Source organism: Daktulosphaira vitifoliae, unplaced genomic scaffold, assembly GCF_025091365.1.
Source record: "Daktulosphaira vitifoliae isolate Bord-2020 unplaced genomic scaffold, ASM2509136v1 Scaffold_4, whole genome shotgun sequence".
Taxonomy (NCBI): domain Eukaryota; kingdom Metazoa; phylum Arthropoda; class Insecta; order Hemiptera; family Phylloxeridae; genus Daktulosphaira; species Daktulosphaira vitifoliae.
Genome location: NW_026099575.1, coordinates 30,573,069 through 30,594,699, shown reverse-complemented (window position 1 = coordinate 30,594,699; position 21,631 = coordinate 30,573,069). Strand labels below are relative to the sequence as shown.

General features: G+C 29.6%; 1 long non-coding RNA gene across 1 annotated transcript; it reads left to right on the top strand.

Moving 5' to 3' along the window:
- Window positions 1-15,552: 15,552 nt before the first annotated feature.
- On the top strand, window positions 15,553-16,295 carry LOC126905506 (uncharacterized). Its single transcript, XR_007704014.1, has 3 exons — window positions 15,553-15,732; window positions 15,814-15,839; window positions 16,193-16,295. It is a non-coding gene; the product is annotated as an uncharacterized LOC126905506 (long non-coding RNA).
- The last annotated feature ends 5,336 nt before the right edge of the window (window positions 16,296-21,631 follow it).

The window sequence follows — 21,631 nt, the reverse complement described above, 5'->3', positions numbered from 1 at the left end:
TTATTGTTATTATTATGAACAAAAGAGCAAGATTACAAAATAATGAGCTAAATAATGTTAAAAATATCAAAATAACTTATTGCAAAGACATGATTATTGAATACATTTCAGGTATTGAAGCATTAAAAAAACAAAATTAGTAGTTTTGTATTTTAACAATTTATTAACCATTCTGAATACTCTAATTATAGTTTTAGCGATAGTATGAAACGAATAAGATGAATACAAGTTGTAATTTTGTGCATGTAAATTAACTTGTTCTAATAATTCGGTCAATAGGCGATTATGTAATTTATAAATATAACTTATATCAATTTCCTCCGTTTATAAAGAGAATCTAATTTAATTTTAACGTGTATGTGTTCACCGTTTGTAAACCAAAATGTGTTCTTTATTAATGTCAATTATTTTGTTAATATGAACACAATTTGAATTATTTCATAAAACTATACTGTCTAACTAATAGTATTCAGTTTGTTATAAGTGTTTTATTTTATTAACAAATAAAATTAAAGTGTAAATTTAAGGAAGTGAAAATAATACGTTACATACACATTATTTTTTAATATAGAGTAATAACATTGCGATCACATGTCAATAACATATCAGTAAATGTTGCCGCAAACACATCGCTACTTTATCGTTTTCTAATTCTGTAAATAATTGTACATAACAAATTGTCCTAACATCGAATATAATATTAAAACGAAATATTACAGTCATATGGCAAACCAATTAATCTCCTTGGGTAGAGGAGATTAATAGCGGTAGAGCTAAAATTCAAAAAACAATGTTTATTACATCAAATCAGTCAGTATATTCACACCAATAAAATTCAACTTCATTAACTATTTATAAAGTTGTAAAAATGAGCACCCAAAGATAGAGCTACCAACTGATCTTTATGGGAAAATGGAACGATTTTTATAGATTTCCAGAGAAAGAACTTTTTGGTACTTGGATCACTTGGCCCTGTCACGCCTCATATATTACATTAATACGTGATAAATTCAACAGGAAATGTAACACTACACGTTAAAAATTAATGTTTTAATAACACCGTAGAAATATACCGTTGCACAAAGAGCAATGTGTTATTTCATTTAATACACACGATCAGATTGTTTTAAAGCTACTGATTCCATAATTAGTTGAATTATGGTTATGCCGTTCCATATTTAATGCAGTGCAATCGAGATCAAGTTGTAATACAATCTAATTGCTAGTTAAAGCACTAAGCCATTAATATGATTGAGCACTCAGTGTCTGCAGCACATGCTTTGCAATTAAAATGATAGAAACGAGTACAAGGTGCTGATCGTTTTGAAAAATCAGTGTAGTACTCTTTAATTTAAACGCTGATAGACGTGCAGATCTGTCATCATGGCGTTTGCAAAAATAAATATCGCAGGTATAAATGGATATGATGTGTAATTATCTGCCGGGGTCCTCTGAACGCGCGTTAAACCAGTTATTTTTTTATTGAGGAGGTACCCTTCGCGTTCTATTATTACACCGTACCCGTCGGGTGTACGCCTTCCGCGGCAGATTCCCAACCAATTGCGCGTATTAACATTTGAATAGTCGTGTAAAAAACAGACGGCCGCGTTTCAAGTGCACACGCCGTTGACGAATTCTATTGAGGGTGTCGACACTTTTGTAGTAAGACGAGTCGTTTATAAACGAATTCGTGTTATTAAAATTTGAATATTATAGATTTTAGGTAAACGGTGCCGGNTTTTTTTTACATTTTTATGGTTTCTCAAGTATATTTGTAATTCTATGGTTTCTTAATTAATTATATATTTTTATAGCTTCTAATAATTTCTTTGAATTTTTATGGATTCTCAATTTTTGTGGCATTTCTTAACTAAATTAAGTTAAATTAAATTGTCTATCATTTCAAATGTACATGTTTTTAAATTGTAGTATTACTATAATGTGTAACAAAATAATTATATCTATTATTGTTATTATTATGAACAAAAGAGCAAGATTACAAAATAATGAGCTAAATAATGTTAAAAATATCAAAATAACTTATTGCAAAGACATGATTATTGAATACATTTCAGGTATTGAAGCATTAAAAAAACAAAATTAGTAGTTTTGTATTTTAACAATTTATTAACCATTCTGAATACTCTAATTATAGTTTTAGCGATAGTATGAAACGAATAAGATGAATACAAGTTGTAATTTTGTGCATGTAAATTAACTTGTTCTAATAATTCGGTCAATAGGCGATTATGTAATTTATAAATATAACTTATATCAATTTCCTCCGTTTATAAAGAGAATCTAATTTAATTTTAACGTGTATGTGTTCACCGTTTGTAAACCAAAATGTGTTCTTTATTAATGTCAATTATTTTGTTAATATGAACACAATTTGAATTATTTCATAAAACTATACTGTCTAACTAATAGTATTCAGTTTGTTATAAGTGTTTTATTTTATTAACAAATAAAATTAAAGTGTAAATTTAAGGAAGTGAAAATAATACGTTACATACACATTATTTTTTAATATAGAGTAATAACATTGCGATCACATGTCAATAACATATTAGTAAATGTTGCCGCAAACACATCGCTACTTTATCGTTTTCTAATTCTGTAAATAATTGTACATAACAATTTGTCCTAACATCGAATATAATATTAAAACGAAATATTACAGTCATATGGCAAACCAATTAATCTCCTCGGGACTTAGTAGTTCTTTGTATGAATTGCGGTAGAGCTAAAATTCAAAAAACAATGTTTATTACATCAAATCAGTCAGTATATTCACACCAATAAAATTCAACTTCATTAACTATTTATAAAGTTGTAAAAATGAGCACCCAAAGATAGAGCTACCAACTGATCTTTATGGGAAAATGGAACGATTTTTATAGATTTCCAGAGAAAGAACTTTTTGGTACTTGGATCACTTGGCCCTGTCACGCCTCATATATTACATTAATACGTGATAAATTCAACAGGAAATGTAACACTACACGTTAAAAATTAATGTTTTAATAACACCGTAGAAATATACCGTTGCACAAAGAGCAATGTGTTATTTCATTTAATACACACGATCAGATTGTTTTAAAGCTACTGATTCCATAATTAGTTGAATTATGGTTATGCCGTTCCATATTTAATGCAGTGCAATCGAGATCAAGTTGTAATACAATCTAATTGCTAGTTAAAGCACTAAGCCATTAATATGATTGAGCACTCAGTGTCTGCAGCACATGCTTTGCAATTAAAATGATAGAAACGAGTACAAGGTGCTGATCGTTTTGAAAAATCAGTGTAGTACTCTTTAATTTAAACGCTGATAGACGTGCAGATCTGTCATCATGGCGTTTGCAAAAATAAATATCGCAGGTATAAATGGATATGATGTGTAATTATCTGCCGGGGTCCTCTGAACGCGCGTTAAACCAGTTATTTTTTTATTGAGGAGGTACCCTTCGCGTTCTATTATTACACCGTATCCGTCGGGTGTACGCCTTCCGCGGCAGATTCCCAACAAATTGCGCGTATTAACATTTGAATAGTCGTGTAAAAAACAGACGGCCGCGTTTCAAGTGCACACGCCGTTGACGAATTCTATTGAGGGTGTCGACACTTTTGTAGTAAGACGAGTCGTTTATAAACGAATTCGTGTTATTAAAATTTGAATATTATAGATTTTAGGTAAACGGTGCCGGTCAGTGACCTCTTCCGCATGTGTGCGTTTAATTACGAAACGAGGGCAACGCGGAGGGATGGAACGGACAAGTGGGGGCATTGTTTTGATATTGGAGAAAAATACAAATATTAATAGGTTACCATGGTGGTTTGCTTATATGCAAATTATATATTTATCTCTCCGAGAAATGCCGGCCAACACACATTGTATTATGGACTTGTGTTGTTTCTAATTAAAAGTACAACTACTATTATGTAATGGCATGCGTTCCGCGTACCTATATAAATACGAGTCACAACTGTTAGTTCAGAAGCAATAAAAATTATGCCATTTTTTTTCATTTAAATACCATTAAATACTGTTCGCTTGACCTCAAAGGGCCGTTGTCACGGTGACGTAACAAATGGCAACAGCCTTCTGACGCATTTCGTCGGTGCACAAACGCTGCAATATTTTTTTAGTTGAACGATTTCTTAGAACATCTATCAATTTTTTTGTACAAAGGTGCTTTGCGTTCACAAGTTGATGTTATTTTTAATCAACACAAAACCGATTATTTATACTTTAATTACGCAACACTTTTAGACAACAAATTTCTCAATCTATGCGACAAAAATACACGCAGTTTGCAAAATTAACAAAAACATTCATTTCCGAGTGTGTTTGGTCATTTGCAGTATTTATTATCCACAAATAAAATTTGCGTTAGAAAATTAGAAATTATCGAAAGGACAATAATAACGTAATTTTATCGACCGAGTATATTGACAGTGTGTTCAGTAAGTAAGGAAACGGGTAAATTGTTACAAACAACGAGAACAGTAGAAACCCGTTTCCTGGACACCCTATATATATATATATATATACGCAAATGTAGATTTAAATCTCTCATGAATAATTACTGACACATTTTTGGAAAAAATACCAAGCGTTAAATAATAATATCGTTTTATAAAATATATATATTTCCAATGGTATTGTAAAAAATGTTCGCTCGGTTAACGTGAAAGTTTCTGAATGTATTCTCCACTGGTGTATACAACCTGTCATAAGTTACACCGTGTCAAACCAAAGTGTCAGCGGCGGCGCTCGTCACTGCCAATGACAACAATAAAAACGTTGACGGCAGTCATGTCATGTCTATGTGCCGGCAGTGCGTTAGTTTCGAAAATGTCTCGCCTTCGCTTCACCTAATGATTCGGAGAACTGTAAGGGTTTACACGCGTGCAATTTGTCTGGCCGGTCACCGTTGGCCGACAATACTTAATGTTGTCCTACGCGTAATGCACACACGCATCGAATATTGTAGTGGTATTGTGTGTCCAGATACATGTCAGCCGGCAACCGCCCGCCAGAGGCAGCGAAAGGATACCGGCTACCTGTATGTAATAAATCAATTAAATGATGTTTATTTCATTTTAAATGTCTCTATTTGTTTCCGGTATCCACCATTGTCATCGTAATATAATTGCCGTGTCCACATTTGTCGACTCGAGTGTCTCGAGGCCACGGTCTGTTAGTACGTAGACTTGCAGTCTGATAACATCGTGAATGTTAAGCGAAACGGATGCTCAAACCGCTCAGAGTGTACATCTGTTGTATGTGGATTTGTTATTAGTATGCAATCGATATCGGCGAAAAAACATGTAGATTAAACGGATGCTCAACACATCGGCCGCCTACACCGCCTTTTTTCGGAAGCGAGTAATTAGTCGGCGATAGACTAATACGTCGTGCTCGGCCCATAACAATACAAGTCGGTCGGCCAACGACGACGGCGACCAGCGAGGAATATATTATCGTGACTATTAATATTTTGTCGGACGATTTGTACGCCGCCGCCAAGACGATCGCCCAAACGGCCGCGGCAATCCTCGCCCCGAGGCATACATTTATTATAATATAATATCATAACTATGTGCACGAGATACCGAAAAACGTTCACGATATTTATGTACACAATAATTATAAGCACCGCGATATTATAATCATGCGGCTCACGGTTATTAAAAAAAAAACGCGTGATTCTATAATAATTATGAATTATGATGATACGGCGGAATGTACTCCAAGCATCCACTGCTTTTCGGCTGGACCACAAACCGGTGCAGCTATTTCTTCCGCCCAACTGCCGAGTACGCCTATAATATGGTAATGGTCACTGGGAGCTGCAGAAGCACTAAACAGACATCGCCCTCGACGATGCGGCGTCCGTGATAACATCAAGGCTTTCGGTTTGTTATTTTATTACGCTACTGCGTTTTTTTTTTTATTTTACAACCGATTCTTATCATCTCAGATTCACGTTAAATGAAATAAAAAACGCGGCCATCGCATCTCAGCTATATTTACGAGATCGGAGAATTCGACGGGACGGAATACATTTTTCGGACAGCCTGACGTGCCGCCGATCTGTCGTGTTTGTATGCGGAATCTAGGCGGACAGTTCCCAGCTGTCTGCCATACAAACCGTATCTCAACGGAATCCGATAAATATTGACGGCCCATACGACCATACATTTTTTAACGCGCTCCTAATGTATCCGACGGGCTGCGCCAACAAACGTTGCCGCCAATGGCAAAATAATAATAATAATTAAATTATTGTTTGCACGTGTCGAGCGTTGCAACAGCACCGACGTTATGTCTGGCGAGGAAAACAATAATGAGACGAGTGTATGTGTGTAAGAGTGTGGGGTTTCGTTTTTTTGCATCTTCTGAAATATAAACGCGATAATCGTATTTCAAATGTGTATATTATCTTTCGCATATCCCGCAGTCTCAAACCGATACATTTTATTGTGCGAGGCGTTGCTTGTTGTGCTGAAATTGCGATTCCGACGTCCTTGGCAATGGCTATGCAGTCAACGGACAACAAATTTTATGGGAAACCGAGTTTTGTGAATTAAAACTGCCGTTCTGCAAATGCTGACGAGTCTTTCGTTGCAAGTTGTTACTCGACACCGTCCGTTCGTCTGATAGTATCGCACTCGGCAAGAAATTAAAAATTAAGAATAAAAAACACTACACTCACCGGGGTATAGACGTGAACATTTCTTTGAGTATTTATAAATTAGTTACGGATTGTTGGCTCCGTTTCAGTGATTTGATAATATACGCTCTGTTGAGCACACTCAATCTAAACGTCCCGATGACAATTAAAAAGCACATACATTTAAATTAACACTTGTTTTATGATGTTTTGAAATACACCTAAGAAATTAATTGAGTCGTTTAGTTGGACGACTTAAATTAATATGGTACGTTTATTAACTCGACAATCGTGTGTTCATCATCTACGTATTTTCCTGGCATTTTTTTATTTTGATCAAATACACAATCTTCTTCGGGTTAACAATAATAAACTACAACTACTCGATTGACTGCAGATTTTCGTGCGGATTAAAAAATAATTAATACTTCAAAACGTAATTAGTCGTATTCTAGTGGCGAAATAGAGTTCTAACACAGTCATTAATTATACTTCCTCGGTACTAAATTACTCCGTTGAAATTTCATAATTATAAGCATATATCGATTTTACACATGATAATTTTACGGAACGCGAATAACACTGATCACATATTAATGCCGGCAGGACCTGAGATCATTAAAAAAAAAAAAAAATCAGTTTCTGGTAATAGATGATCGAACGGAGCATACATTATAGTTGTGGTCGTTGTTATATCGACAGCAATCAAAGGTTGTGTTGGAAAAACCAAAGTCGAATACCACCACAAGTTTGCCAGCTGTATGGATAGATTAATGAGTTTCTATTATAGTGTTCGGTTTGACGGCGTGTGAGAAACTCTCCGGGCCGCTCATAAGTACCAATAAAGTGTATATAAACACCCTCTTTTGCACATTCCTAGAGAAAATCGTCACCCCCCGTTATTATTTTATTGTCGTATCGTTTTCTATAGAAAACATACCAATGCACACACGTAATAATACGTTTTTCTACCCCAATATTTTTGAGGAAGTAAAACGCGGAAGGAACTTCAACTTGTTGACGTCCGCGCGGCCCACCAGGTGATCGGTTTAACCGCGGCGTGGGAACCTCAGCGGATCGTTCCATTGTTCTTTTCCTCTTCTGTTCGACTTAATATTTTTTAGCCCCGTACTAATCTCGTCTCATTACTGTGTGATTGGGCCCTTTATTTCTCCCGTGTTTATGCGAACACTTTGTGCTATGTGGAACCCATGTGGCAAAATAATAAAATAAATACCCCAACGCAACAATACGCTGGAAAAAATACATAAGTAGTGTGTATTATTTATCCATATGGGAGCACGTTCAATTAAAGACTCTAGTGGCGGCTAGCGACCTATTGGGTCAGAACAAAAAGTGTTTGTTAAATATTAACACAAAAACAAACTAGAATATGCAAAATGATTAACCGGTTCGCATATACACACTTGTTGAGCACAAAAGATTAAATAATTTCGAGTATGTAGTTACACAAGAGTGCTCATATAAATTTTATTTTTTCCTTCAATTTAAAGATCGCAAAGACGCAAATAGATTTTGATCGACTGAAACGATCTAGGGTCACGCAACATTTTATGACATTTTTATCGCTGAATAAATTGTGCCAAAGTTCATTGTTTTTTTTGTTTATTGTTGCAAAACGTATTAATTTGTATTCGTTACAATTAACAAGAAACTTGACGAAGTTAGTTTTTTGTATAAATTACCAAATAATAATATTAATTGTCCTGTGAACTCTTATCTATTTTCATGTGTCTTCTATGATTTCAGACATCATTCTTTATTTAAGTATTTATAGGTACTTAAATAAGGAGCTAGTTGTGTATTATGTAGGAGTGTTTTGTGTATTAGAGGATTATCATCTAATACACAAAATTATAGTTACTATCAACCGATTGGTAATAGAAGAAAAAGAAACGCATTTTGATTTTTATGTCGATAGTTTAGTCAAGTTAAAAAGTATTTTGTTTTAGCAAGATCAATTTTTGTTTGTATTTACATTAAGTATATTTTTAATTGTCCTTACGAGTGTTATTTTAAATAAATTAAAAAAATTCTAATTGAATTAGTGAAATAATTTTTTTTTTATAAAAAATTGTAACTGCTTTTTTAAAAGTATATTATTCGATTAACAGAAAGACAATAATTGCTCGGTACAAAAAAAAAAATTGTTTTGTTTGCGTAGAGTTGTTAATAGTATCTGGTTCTGAACAATTTTCAATATCAAATATTGTCAATTATTAATATTTTATAATAAACATAAACAAAAAAATTGTATTCATATTTTATTCTTTTTATAAAATTATTTAACTTAAGATTACTTTTTGTTATTGAAATAGTCTTGTGTACTACTAATCAATAGTATATAAATGAATTTCTAAGTTGAATTCCAAGTTTTAAAATTTCAAAACTTCACATTTCCAAATATATATATTGTTTGTATCTATTTTAACAGTAAAATAAGTAGTATACTCTATAAACTATAATTTTAAAACATTTTGTTAAGAATAAATGATAATTGGTAAGTAATTAGCTAGAAAATTTTCAACGATGATAATTTTATTCTTAAGTTAAAATCTGTAGCTTTTAACATAAGAATAATTTATCGTATAGAAGTCGACTTAAATGTTCTTAGACAACAACAACAACAACAACAATATAATTGACTATACTTTAAAATGTGTCTTGCTCAAACGCCCACTTTGGTAAAACTAAACAAACCTAAGTTTATTAGACGTCATTGGAATAAAACCAACAGCTGTCACTAAATTAAAGCTAATGTGCTTGGTGGGTGAGGCGTTGAGATGTATCCAATTACTATGATGTCTACGCAGGGAACAAAGATATTTAAATTCACTTCGAGATTATTATCTTCAATAAATTTAATCTCATTAAAATACAATTCAATAATAAAATTAACATTTTAAGTATACAAAAATTAACAATTTTGTGATTTTTGCCAATCACTTGGTCCCGTGTTCATTAAAGTAAAAATTTTTTATATATATATTTTTTGCAAATACATTTTTATGTATTTGACATCTTGTATCAATTATATATCAATTCTATTTAGTATTTTATATGTAGCTTAAATTACCATAATATTATAGGAGGTTGTGTTTCATCAAATGGTTTAGCTAAAATTTGTGTGTTACGTATCCAACAAAAATGTTATAACGATAGAATACAAATCATTAACCACGACAAAACACAACAACATTAAACTGTTATATTTTCTTTACGTTTTGAAATAGCTGTTAAGTTTAATGATTGTAGATCAATACATATGATAGTCATTAAAGTATAAATACCTTAAACAGCTGAATAAATTACATCTCAATGCTGATAAGTTGCGCTCTTCAAATATTAGTTTTGTTAATTACTCCGCTAGAAGCCATTCTATATAAAATTCTAGCTATCAATTATGTCGATCTTCGTCATAATAATTAACGTACGTGCGATTTAATACTTAATAGTAATTCTGCCTCTTGGTCAACCACGGAGGTATTTATTATTAATTTTTCAGCTTAAACAAAATCGTGTGATCTTCATTTCCATGAAAATTTTGATAGAGTTCAAGGATGTTATAAGTAAAAGTTGCATAGTGATAAAACCTAAGATATTTCATTACAGTTGGTATGTGATATTATAATGAATCAAAACATTAATAAAAAAAAAAGTAGAAATTTTATTACTTATTCTTCAGTACCAAAAATATTCAAGAATCTATGCGCTGTTACACAAGTGCTATTATTAATGTGTATATTTATTAGACTCCATATTATATTATCACAATAGGCATGCGTTCTTTGTATACTTAAAACTAGTTTAGTGAGACAAGTTTATATATTCCTTCACTGCGAGAAAACCTTTAAGATCAATTGCATTCTTACAAAGAAAATGTATTGCATACAAATTGATACTTTTTCATGGTTCCGTGTAATTATTAATAAAAAAAACGCCTTCAGGCCGCCGTGCAATCATAACAGATGTTGCCCCGTATAACATGTTGAATATCAATGCTGCGAATGCTAAAGGGGTAGTTAAATCGTTGTTCGATAATTATTGTAATCGGTAATCCCTGGCACGCATTAATTAATCAATCGATCCGGAAGGTGTTCATTCAAAGACAAACGTGATTCATGTGTTTGTAAGTAATAGTCTGTATATAATTTAATAATCTTTTTTAAGGACTGCACTTGTACCACCGCGATCATTTCTATCGAATAATTAGAACATGCTTTTAGTCTTAAAATAATACGGGTGAGATACAAATGAAAAATATTGTTGTTGTATATTTTACTTAATATATTACGTAAGCGGAATCGCATGATTTTATGTTTTTAAGAGTACCGCCCCTACGTTGATCTCTTTTAAATGCTGAAGTTTCCCTTTTATGAACATAAACATGCAATCAGTACATAGGCGTTTAAGCACTGCATTTGCTGCGATTGAGAATTAGTCGACATTTTAATTAACATTTTCAAAAAAAATTGAGTAAACGCTGAAAAAATGCTTTTGATTGAAAATAAAAAATATCATCAGTTATTACTTATTGTTAAATTATTTGAATTCTGACAATATTATGTTTATGGTCACGCACTTAATACAAAGTGCATGACTTATTGATCAGAGGTTAGAATGTATTTGGAATCTTTCTATATAATAATATGTGTTAAGAATAAAAAAAAATCATCTCATACGTGCACTCAAATTTTTTTGTTGAAAATTCATTTATGATGGTTTATTTTTAATGGCATTTGCGATACCGGTTCATGCTTTTGGGTCTGTAAATTACCTTTCTGTACATCGATTTTGGCAAAAACAACATCTAGAATAAAAACCGGCGGTATTCTTCCAACAATTACCAAGAAAAATTCATATGAAATGATTTGGCATAGTGAAAAATCGACTGCGATAACGTATTATAATTATTTATCGTTATGAAAATTAACGGTTTCAATGATTTTTTAGCACCTGCTAACGTGGCTGTCATTTATCTATAATCGTTCCTACAACTATTAATACAATTGCTACGATCACAAATACAGTCCACTGTCATTGCAGATATGTAAAATAATATGTGTGACGTTATTAAACGCGTGTACACGGTGTTTTTCATCTAGTTTTTATAATCTCCTCGACTATCTTCTTTGTAATGACATCGGTCGTGTACACACTGCTGTCGTGGTCACGAAGACGACACTTCGAGACGGTGAACTGCAACCGACCAAGGGGAATTTCGGTCGTGACAAAGACGAATCACACTATACGAGACTTATATTTTTTGCCATCGATGGTTAGCGTGTTAAACGATGACACCTCGTGAGGATTTCTATACAAAGCGACACACCACAGTGTTTTTCATGACGCGGGCGGACATACTGTTTGTTTACTCGCATAGTTTCCAAAAAAACGCCTATGGTCGTCTAACCTTTATTCGTGTTTGTATAATAATATTAGTAATAACGTAAGTATGAGTATGAGTAAACTGATGAAACTCGCTAATTGCCAGTATTCGGTTGTAGGCGTTGGCGTTCCTACTTCTGACGAATCGTTTGAATACTCCGACCGGTATAATAGACGTGCATAACAATCTCACCGGTCATCGTACATTCCTATCGGTATTTTACTGTGATGACCTGTAATACGCACTCATGTCACTCAGGAAACCTAGGTCGGTGTACGCATAGAGATATAGTAACGGCTTGCACATTAACTTAATGGCATTAAAATCAAGTTTTAGTGGATAGTAGATTATATAGGTTTCATTATTTATTCTACTAGTTTCGCCTAATTAAAAAAAAAAAAAATGTTTTTTTAATGTATTAAAATCAATTTGTTATTATTAAAATATCTTAATAATACTCGAATGTGTATTGCTAGTATAATAAACGTTTAATAAACTTTATACTGTAAAGCCTAATATTCTTTAAGTTACTAGAAATTTAAAAACTAGCAATAAAATGTATTGAGGATGTTTAATGAAGTTAATTATAGTTGAACATTTAATACTGAATGATTTTTATAGATTATATAACTTGGGAAAACAGTGCTCAACTCCATTGTAATGTATAAATGTTTTAAAATTCCACATTGTCTATGATTTATGTCTTTTAAACTATTTTAAAAGGCATAAATCATTAGTATTTGAAATGATATTACGATGTGCGTCTATGGCGAATTAACAGATTTCACGTAACACAACTTTGAGGATTTCCCATGAAATTTTTCGAGCTTTATTATTAGATATTACATTATTATTATTATTTATTGCTCTTTTTCTTTACTGGACTAAAAATATTTTTCTTTGAAACCTTAAATTTTACGTCTATCAAGGAAAGTCACAAATTCTAGGATTTCGAAACCAAACTCGGTCTTATTTCTTTTATTTATATGTTAATTACTGAGAAGTAGCTTTATCGAAATATGTTATTATTGTTTCAAATTTTTATTAGTTCACCTATAATGAGAATTCACCCGTAATAAATGGTTTAATTATTTTATGTATGGACGTAATAATTAATTGGTAATTTGAAACTCTTTTATGGTCTTGTTAAACTATGCTAAATATTTATATTAAACATTCATTGAAACTAGATAAAAGCAAATCTAAGTAATAATAATATGTGATAATATTATTTGGAAAATTTGCCAAGTATTAGTATAACATAGTGTATTATATAGTTATTGCAGTTGTACTGTATTAATTGTAAAATAACGTGTATTTCCATAGTATTTGATAAAGCATACAGAGTAATGAGATGAAATATCGCTTGTATGTTAGCAAGTAGTGATGATAAATTTTTATTTTATGTTAAACTTATATGTAAAACCCGATGATAAAAATTCATGTCCGAAATGCTTTGGATGAATAGTGGCATCTCGTAGTGAGAATTCTCTTTTTGCTCTCAGCTGACCCGACGGCCAGTAACCAAATACCCTTAATAAAGACCATTATTATAATGTGAGAGAGTGCTCGTATGTATATTTTTACAACAATTTGTTAACATGACCACCAACAATGGTTGCGAACAAAACAAAAGATGCACGTGCCTCGAGGCACTTCAGTAGGCAATGAATATGTTTATTTTATTGTGATGTTTATTGATACGAAAAACAGACAGGTGCACATTAGTATGTAAATGCATAATGTTCATCTTGATGGGATTTGTGCCAAGATTCTTATACTTTATACGTTGTTTAAAATATAAAAGAAGATCATGGATTACTTAACAATCGAAGAACAAATTTTAATACATTCCTAATGTGTTATTAAGTTTATTATTAGGTAATTTAAAATCCCTTTTTAATTTTCTTGAACATAAAAATACTATTATTTTATACATTTTTAATATTGTTAATAAATTGTATATATTGTATAACATATAACAGTCAAGGTTGTGAAAGTTAACAGATTTTTTAAACTTGTTAAGGTAAATTAAATTTGTAAATGGTACGTTTAAGGGTAGGATGTTCCACGAGGTTCTGACAAATCGCCATAAAAAAAGTATATGAATTTTTTGGATGTTCGTCGAATAATCTGTGTATTGCTAAATTTTATGATGCTACCACGTTAGTGCTATAAATATTATCCTATTTATCAAAGATAAATTCCTAAATAATGTGCAAAATAGTCTTCCTTTTGATATTTTATCTTATAATACCCTAAACTGTTTCTACCTCATTGGTTCGAAAATATACATTTTTCTGATGTCATAATAACTAAAACAATGTAATATTGTACTTAAGAAAATTTTCATGAGTTTATGAATGTAAATTTAAAATTTAATAAAAAAAAGATATGACAAATTTCTTATTTAAGAAAAAATAAAGGCAAAACTAAGCTATTCACACTTAATTTTCATCATTATTATTTGAAAATGTTATTTATTTATTTAATATTATTCAAAAACTTAATATTATAATTTTAAGTAACTGGTCTGAATTGGTCCATAAGCCTCAAGGTATTATTGTGATTAGATAATTGGGTGTACTACCTACCATTATATAAAGTAGTCATTAGATATACTTAATTTTGTTTTTTCATTTTTATTATGGAATATTATACACATAGGCGCATTTACAACAACATTTTTATATCTAATTTCTTCTTCCCTAAAATTTCTTTTATATAATTTTACATTTTGTATTTCTAACATTTTGGAGGAATAATATCTTTATACCCTCCTAATTTGCACCTATGATTATACACATTATTTATTATCAAAATTAACCAGCAGAATCTTAAGGTTCTGCGGGTTGATTCAGACACGCAGGTGAATTTGTGAACAATTCTATAAATACTAAAAGTATTTATTTTCTTTAATTTCCATATTATATACATCTTGTGTTTGATACGAACTAGAAAAAATATATTCAAATGCGTCTTGAATTTTAATTTTTTCACTGTGTGTGCATCAATAATCATCTGTATTTATTAACCGGTCCTTAAAAACGTTCAAATACGCCGAGAAGTAAAGTAAATCTCAGGCCACATGTCACAATGCAAGTACAGCTATAGTGTAAATATTTAAGTATTTATAAGAGTTTGAAAAGTAATGTGTATACTTAAGCAGTATGTTTAATGGAATAAACAGCTTAATCTAATTTTATTATGCAAAATACATTACGTTTCTCATTTATTGAATTACATTAATTAATTTATCATTATAAAACTGTTAGAAAAATGTATTGTATGAATGATAGTTATTTAAAGGCTACTATAAATAAAATAATTAGTATACAGAGGAATACAGGATTGTTATACTACTATATTCAATTACTTATAAAATAAAAATAATTTTGGAAATATTTTTTTAATTACATACACTTCTCTATTGGTCAGTTAGTACTTTTTCGGTTCATCTCTTATACTTTATAAGAGTATAAATTTTATTTTTTTTAAATGGCAACATATATATTTAAAGTATCGTATATAATGAAAATAATTCAAATCAAAAAAATGACTGGTCTACAATAATTTTTAGTCGTATACTTCGGAAGTTATTACTATTCTAAAAAAAAGCGACTAGGGATGAATTGTAAGGTAAGACCATTTTTTATAACTTGTTATTTTTCATCCAGGTTAGATACATTAAAATTAATGTTAAAAAATTATACAATCTAGATTACTTTGAATCCTAATAATAAGAGGTAAGTATAGTTTCAAGTAAATTGGAATAGATTAACCCATCGCATAAAAAATTTGAAAACCTCAATAATATTGAATAATTGTACGTTTTCCATATATTTTTAGTATAAAGCGTTAAAAAACGAATTCACAAAAATATTGTGTAGATAGAAAATATTTAATAGAAAATTTTAAACATTATTTTCATAAATTTATTATTTATGAAGAAAACATTAATTAAATATTTTTTGTTATGTTGAGAGTTGTTAAAAACTCACAAAATAAAAAATAAAATAAACTTCAGTATTAATTTTATAGCACCACAAATAATAAATAAAACCTGTATTATTATTGTTTATTTGATTAAATCTACTAGAACACTGCAACACATACAAATAAAATAATCAATCATTATACAAAGTTATCAAAAACAGTATTTTTTTGGGATCTGGATATTACTGCGGTAAACATTTATTACTTAAAACAAATATTGTTGTTATTTTTCATGATATGTCATTTTTGAATTAAACTCCTACATTAGTTTAACGCCTATTTTAGCTATATCATTTACTTTAATTATACTATTAATTAAGACTGTTGATGTTTTGTATTTTTTATCAGTACTATAATGATGGGTCGATGATAAGAAAATTTGTCTCTACATTAAAACATATAAAAAATTGCATTAAATGTTCACAAATAAAATGTTCAAGTTTTTTATTTAATATCTTAGTAGCTTCTTTTGCACTCAATTAATAACTATTAGATATCGCTCAAATGTACATACATGTTAATCACCAGCTCCTTACCTCCAGATAATATTCACAAATATTAATAACTGATGAAAGACTGATTCAAAAGCTGTTATTGATTTATGGATCACTATGTACATTTGAAGTATTTCAAAATCATTGACCACATAATAAAATCTAGTTTATTTGTTTGTTAGACTATTAAAAAATAAAATCATAAAATTATTGAAATATTTGGAGACAGAATACAACACGAGTATAGATTAACTGAAAATAATAATTTCATATGGAATTTATCTTATTTTGGTATACAAGTTGCAAGCATATTGAAATTTGTCTCAACCACATATTTCGTTTATACTTAGTAACCATTGCTATCAAAGTATAATTTTAGTCGTCTGTTAATTTACTCGTTATCCTTTGATTATTATTTTTCTTTATTAAAAAAATTAAGACATCAAATCATTTTTAATTTTTTCAAAATTTAAAAAATTAAAATTTTTTAAAGACAAATTATGCTTTTGACGTAATATAAAATTGTAAAAATTATTTAAAAAGAAATATAACGCAACATATTTGATGGTTTGTAAGTCATTAAAGATGTCAAAACATCGTTCGACACCCCGTATATATTATTGTTTGTGTCAACTTAATATTAAAAAAGAAGTGTATTGCGTTCATCGATAAAAATAAGTAAATTACGAAACAGAAGTTAATATAATAATATTTCAAATAAGGTCTTAACTATCTTTATGATCGCAATAAATTGATGTGGTCATGAAGATAGATAAGATGGATTTTATTTTATTGTTAAGTACTATTGTTTTTTGTTACGAAGTTAATGCGGATCAATATGAAATTCCTCAAGTTATCGTTTTACAAACTCACGAAATTCTAGAAATATTTCAGAAAAGAATAAAACGTGATACAACTAAACGAGTAGATGATAATTTCAAAATGAATTTATCTAATTTTGGTATACAAGTGGCTCGGATTTTAAGTTTAATTCCCGATCACAATGTTGAATGGTTGTGGTATCTCAGTATTTTTACAAATTCAATTCAAAATTTTTATCAAACCAATAATCAAGAGGATAGCGTTAAGGCTTATCAAGTTAAAAATACTCTCGAATATATTATAAAGCTAATGAGGACTACCGAAAATATTAAAGTTCCCAAAAATTTATTGGCGATTTCCTGTTTACAAAATTCATCTTTCAAAAATGACGAGTTGTATGAAACTATATTCCATCAAATAAATAATCTTAAGAAATCTATAACGACTCAAATGGCTTCTAATAAGAATATGAATCATGATTTAATAGAAGATGATATTAAGTTTTATATGCCACAAAATTTATTCTTAGATCACATAGCTTTGAATCGTTCATCAATATATTCACTTAAATCTGATAGCGAAACAGTTACATGGTTTAATATAAATGATTTACTTAACTTAAAATATTATAATGCTGTTTCAAAATGGATCGATAGCGAACAAAATTATAAAAGCTTAAAAGAATACAGATGTTTCATATTCATGATTATTAAAGTATCATTTTATGGTCATTTACAAGTACATTTACAAACTTACTATTACTATTTCCATTACCTCGGAAACCAAGATCTAAAAAATGCGTGGGATTCAATGAAAGAATTAGTAATTAATAATAAATCTTTTTTGGAGCTAGATAAAGATGAAGGTATAATTGATTCATATCTAAAGTTGACCGAATTAAATTATTATGATGTAAATTTTAAAGAAAATTTATTAAAAATGTGTAATAAAATCGATGAAAAGTTGAAAAAGCATTATAATAATACATATAATTTATTTAAAGTTGTACATGATTTTTATAAGAATTTCTTTAAAACTGAATATATTTCTGTGAATTATGAAAATTATATTAAATTAAATTTTGATAAGCTAGTTGGATATTTGGCCAATGTTCGTTTATTATTTAAAAATGTTAGTTTTAATAGAGCGAAAATTTTTTTTAATTGTATTGCTAAATAATGAACGGTTGTAAAACGTCAACATTTTAAAATAATTTATAAAATTGGAAAAGATATTTTTAATATATTTCATTTAAATTGCGATACTTTGTTTGAAATTTAACAAATTTTTTGTTTAATTAAATTTATATAAATATTTGTCCTAAAACTTTAATTTGTCACATTGTTTTACTCGGTCATTATTAAATTGTTAAGTTTAAAGATTATTTTATTAATCTTTCGTTGAATTTTTTTTACCTATTAAAATAAAGTACATATTTAATAAAAACTTATTGCATGAGTGAGATTAAAAAATTAGGACAAGCTGACTTATGAGGCGAGATGACAAATAAATAATAGTACTGTGTGCATAACTTTTATGGAAATGTTTCAAAACATGTAAAATTAGTCGAAAACATTTGTATAATTTTCAAGCAAATTACAGACAATTTATGTTTGTTAAAACATTTACGTATTGTTTTTTACGATGTTAAGTTTTAAATTGTGTGTAAAAAACTAATTTTTAAAAAATTTTGAAAAAAAAAAAAAATAGTATCTAAATGTTTTAATTAAATTAGGGAAGTAAAAATATTAAAATAAAAATAGAGACTTTTCGTGAGTTAGTATGAAGGTAATCTATTGATTTAGTGATTTTCAATTATTTTATTATATAGTTTATGGCAGGCACCTTACCAGGATTTTAGTATGGAGAGGATTTTAAAATTTTTTTTATTTTTGCTTATCATATACTTTTATTATCGCCAATATTATATACTATTAATAGCAATAATAATTTAAGGAAAACAGATACAATCCAATACGTCCAAAATCTGTTTTTTCAACCTTATTACTTTCAACGTATTACGCTAAATAAACAAAAGTCTAATGACTGTTAATGATCAAAAATAATGTTGACCAATCCGACACAAATCTATTGTTAAAAATTGTTTTTATTACTTCCATACAAATAATGTACTCTATAAGTTGCTCATGATGTCAATAAATAATTATTTTAATTGCTGTATATTTTGTAAACTTTCTGTTAACGCAGAAATACTGATGTTTTTATTCTTTAGTTGATTATTTATTATTATCTTTATTGACGGTGAGTTTGTCAATTAATAAAATATTATATTTGACTATAGTAGAATATAGTAGTAAATTGTTGTTTCTTAAAATCTGAAAATCGTAATTAATTCAGATATAATTATTTTCATATATTTTGTTTTTACATTTAGTACTCTACCTTTGAAGTATAAATGTTATGAAAAAAAATTATAATGAAATATTTTTTAAATGAAATAATACAGAAATTGTTTTGACATTTATAAATAACATAACTTTTGCAAAAGTAGTTCATGAGGAAAAAAGCGTGCAACAATAATAATTATGATTTAAAATTATTTGCCATTTAAACGGTTGCCTTGACAGATTAACAACATCAGAGTCAAAATTATCTTTCTTGTTACTCTGGTAACAATGTGTATCTGAAGGATATGGAATCTAATTAGAAAATAGCTATTCTTGTTCAACGACGGCGAGTGTGTGATGCGTGTTAACAAATTATAATAAAGTTGACTATCCTAAAATTCTTGAATGTAATTCTTTGAATGTATCATTAGTTAACTATCGTTCTAAATAATTGTTTTACATTACACCATCTAAGCAAAACTAATGCTTTTATTCGCCGATCAACCGAATGTTAAGTGAATGCAATGAAATTTTGATCATATTGTTTTATTTTTTGACTCCCATATCCTCTTAATGTTTTTACGCCAGTGACACTTACCAACACAGTCACCTTTGCAACTGACTAGTCGTGAACACTCTGTCGATACGAGTGTTGCGTGTTACAGTGCGATGTGATTTTTTACCCTAGATCTCTTCTGTAGTACACGTAAGACGTATGGTATTATTTATGTATGTTAATTTATGATAAAATTGTGTTTAGCCAGTGGTGGTGTCGGCGGTCCAAGATATCCATGGGGGCATTATTGTCGGGGATTTGCATACACGTTATGCGCTCATATAAACACCATAAATAATAATATTATTCAGAACGGTATCGTAATTACGATAGTGTAGGAGCAGAGCAAACGATAGAGTATAAGAAAATTCCGGATGAATCGCGTGATCTCGATAAACGAAATCGGATTTCCATGTATGTGTTTGTGTGTGTGAGCTACTGTCCGCTAATTGTCCATGTACACGCATCTCTCTTTTTTTTATAACTCTACCGTTTTACCTCCATTCAGTCGTTTGTAACAGGTGTTTTGGCTGTCTAGTATGTACTCGATATTATGTACATCATATTTTTTATGCACCGTAGAAAAGAAAACGTACATATAATATGTCCTTCGCTGGATACAGGTGATAGCTACTTACTATATGTATCCTCCAGCAATATTTTAATGTATTATATTTTATTATGTGTACAATAGCACATTAGACCAGCGTGGTCATTGATAATAAGGAGAATGGAAGCTGGTGGTAACGAGGAGGATGTTTTAAAAAATTTTCTTTTTCTTACCCTTTAGCGGGATCCGGTTGTTATTATTGATATTTTTTTTTGTATGATCATTGAATGGATTTGTCTTGGTTTTTAAGTTTTAATGTTAAATTAGCCTCTTTACATTTAAAAAGCAACGCTAATTTAATCTATTTTTGATTTATTGTAGTATTTATAGTATATTAGTTAACTTATTGATTATATACAATAAGTTAATTGACGATCAAATAATATTTGATAATCATCTATCTTACACACATCGCATACTTATACAATATACAATTATTTATTTCTGCCCTACAGTTGTCGCAGGTGCAACTACTTACTTCTAAGTGCAGTTATCTTAACAACTACTCTTCATCGAGTTTGTATTAAATTAAATTTAATAAATTTAAAGTCGTTCATTTATATACATTATTGAATAGTTCCCTAGTACTAATAATAATAATAATGACAAAGTGATTAACTCGAGTTAAAGAATAAATTTTAAATTTATAAATGAATACATAAAAAAAGCTTGAGTCGTGCCACTGGATATTGTAATAAATACCCTTTACATT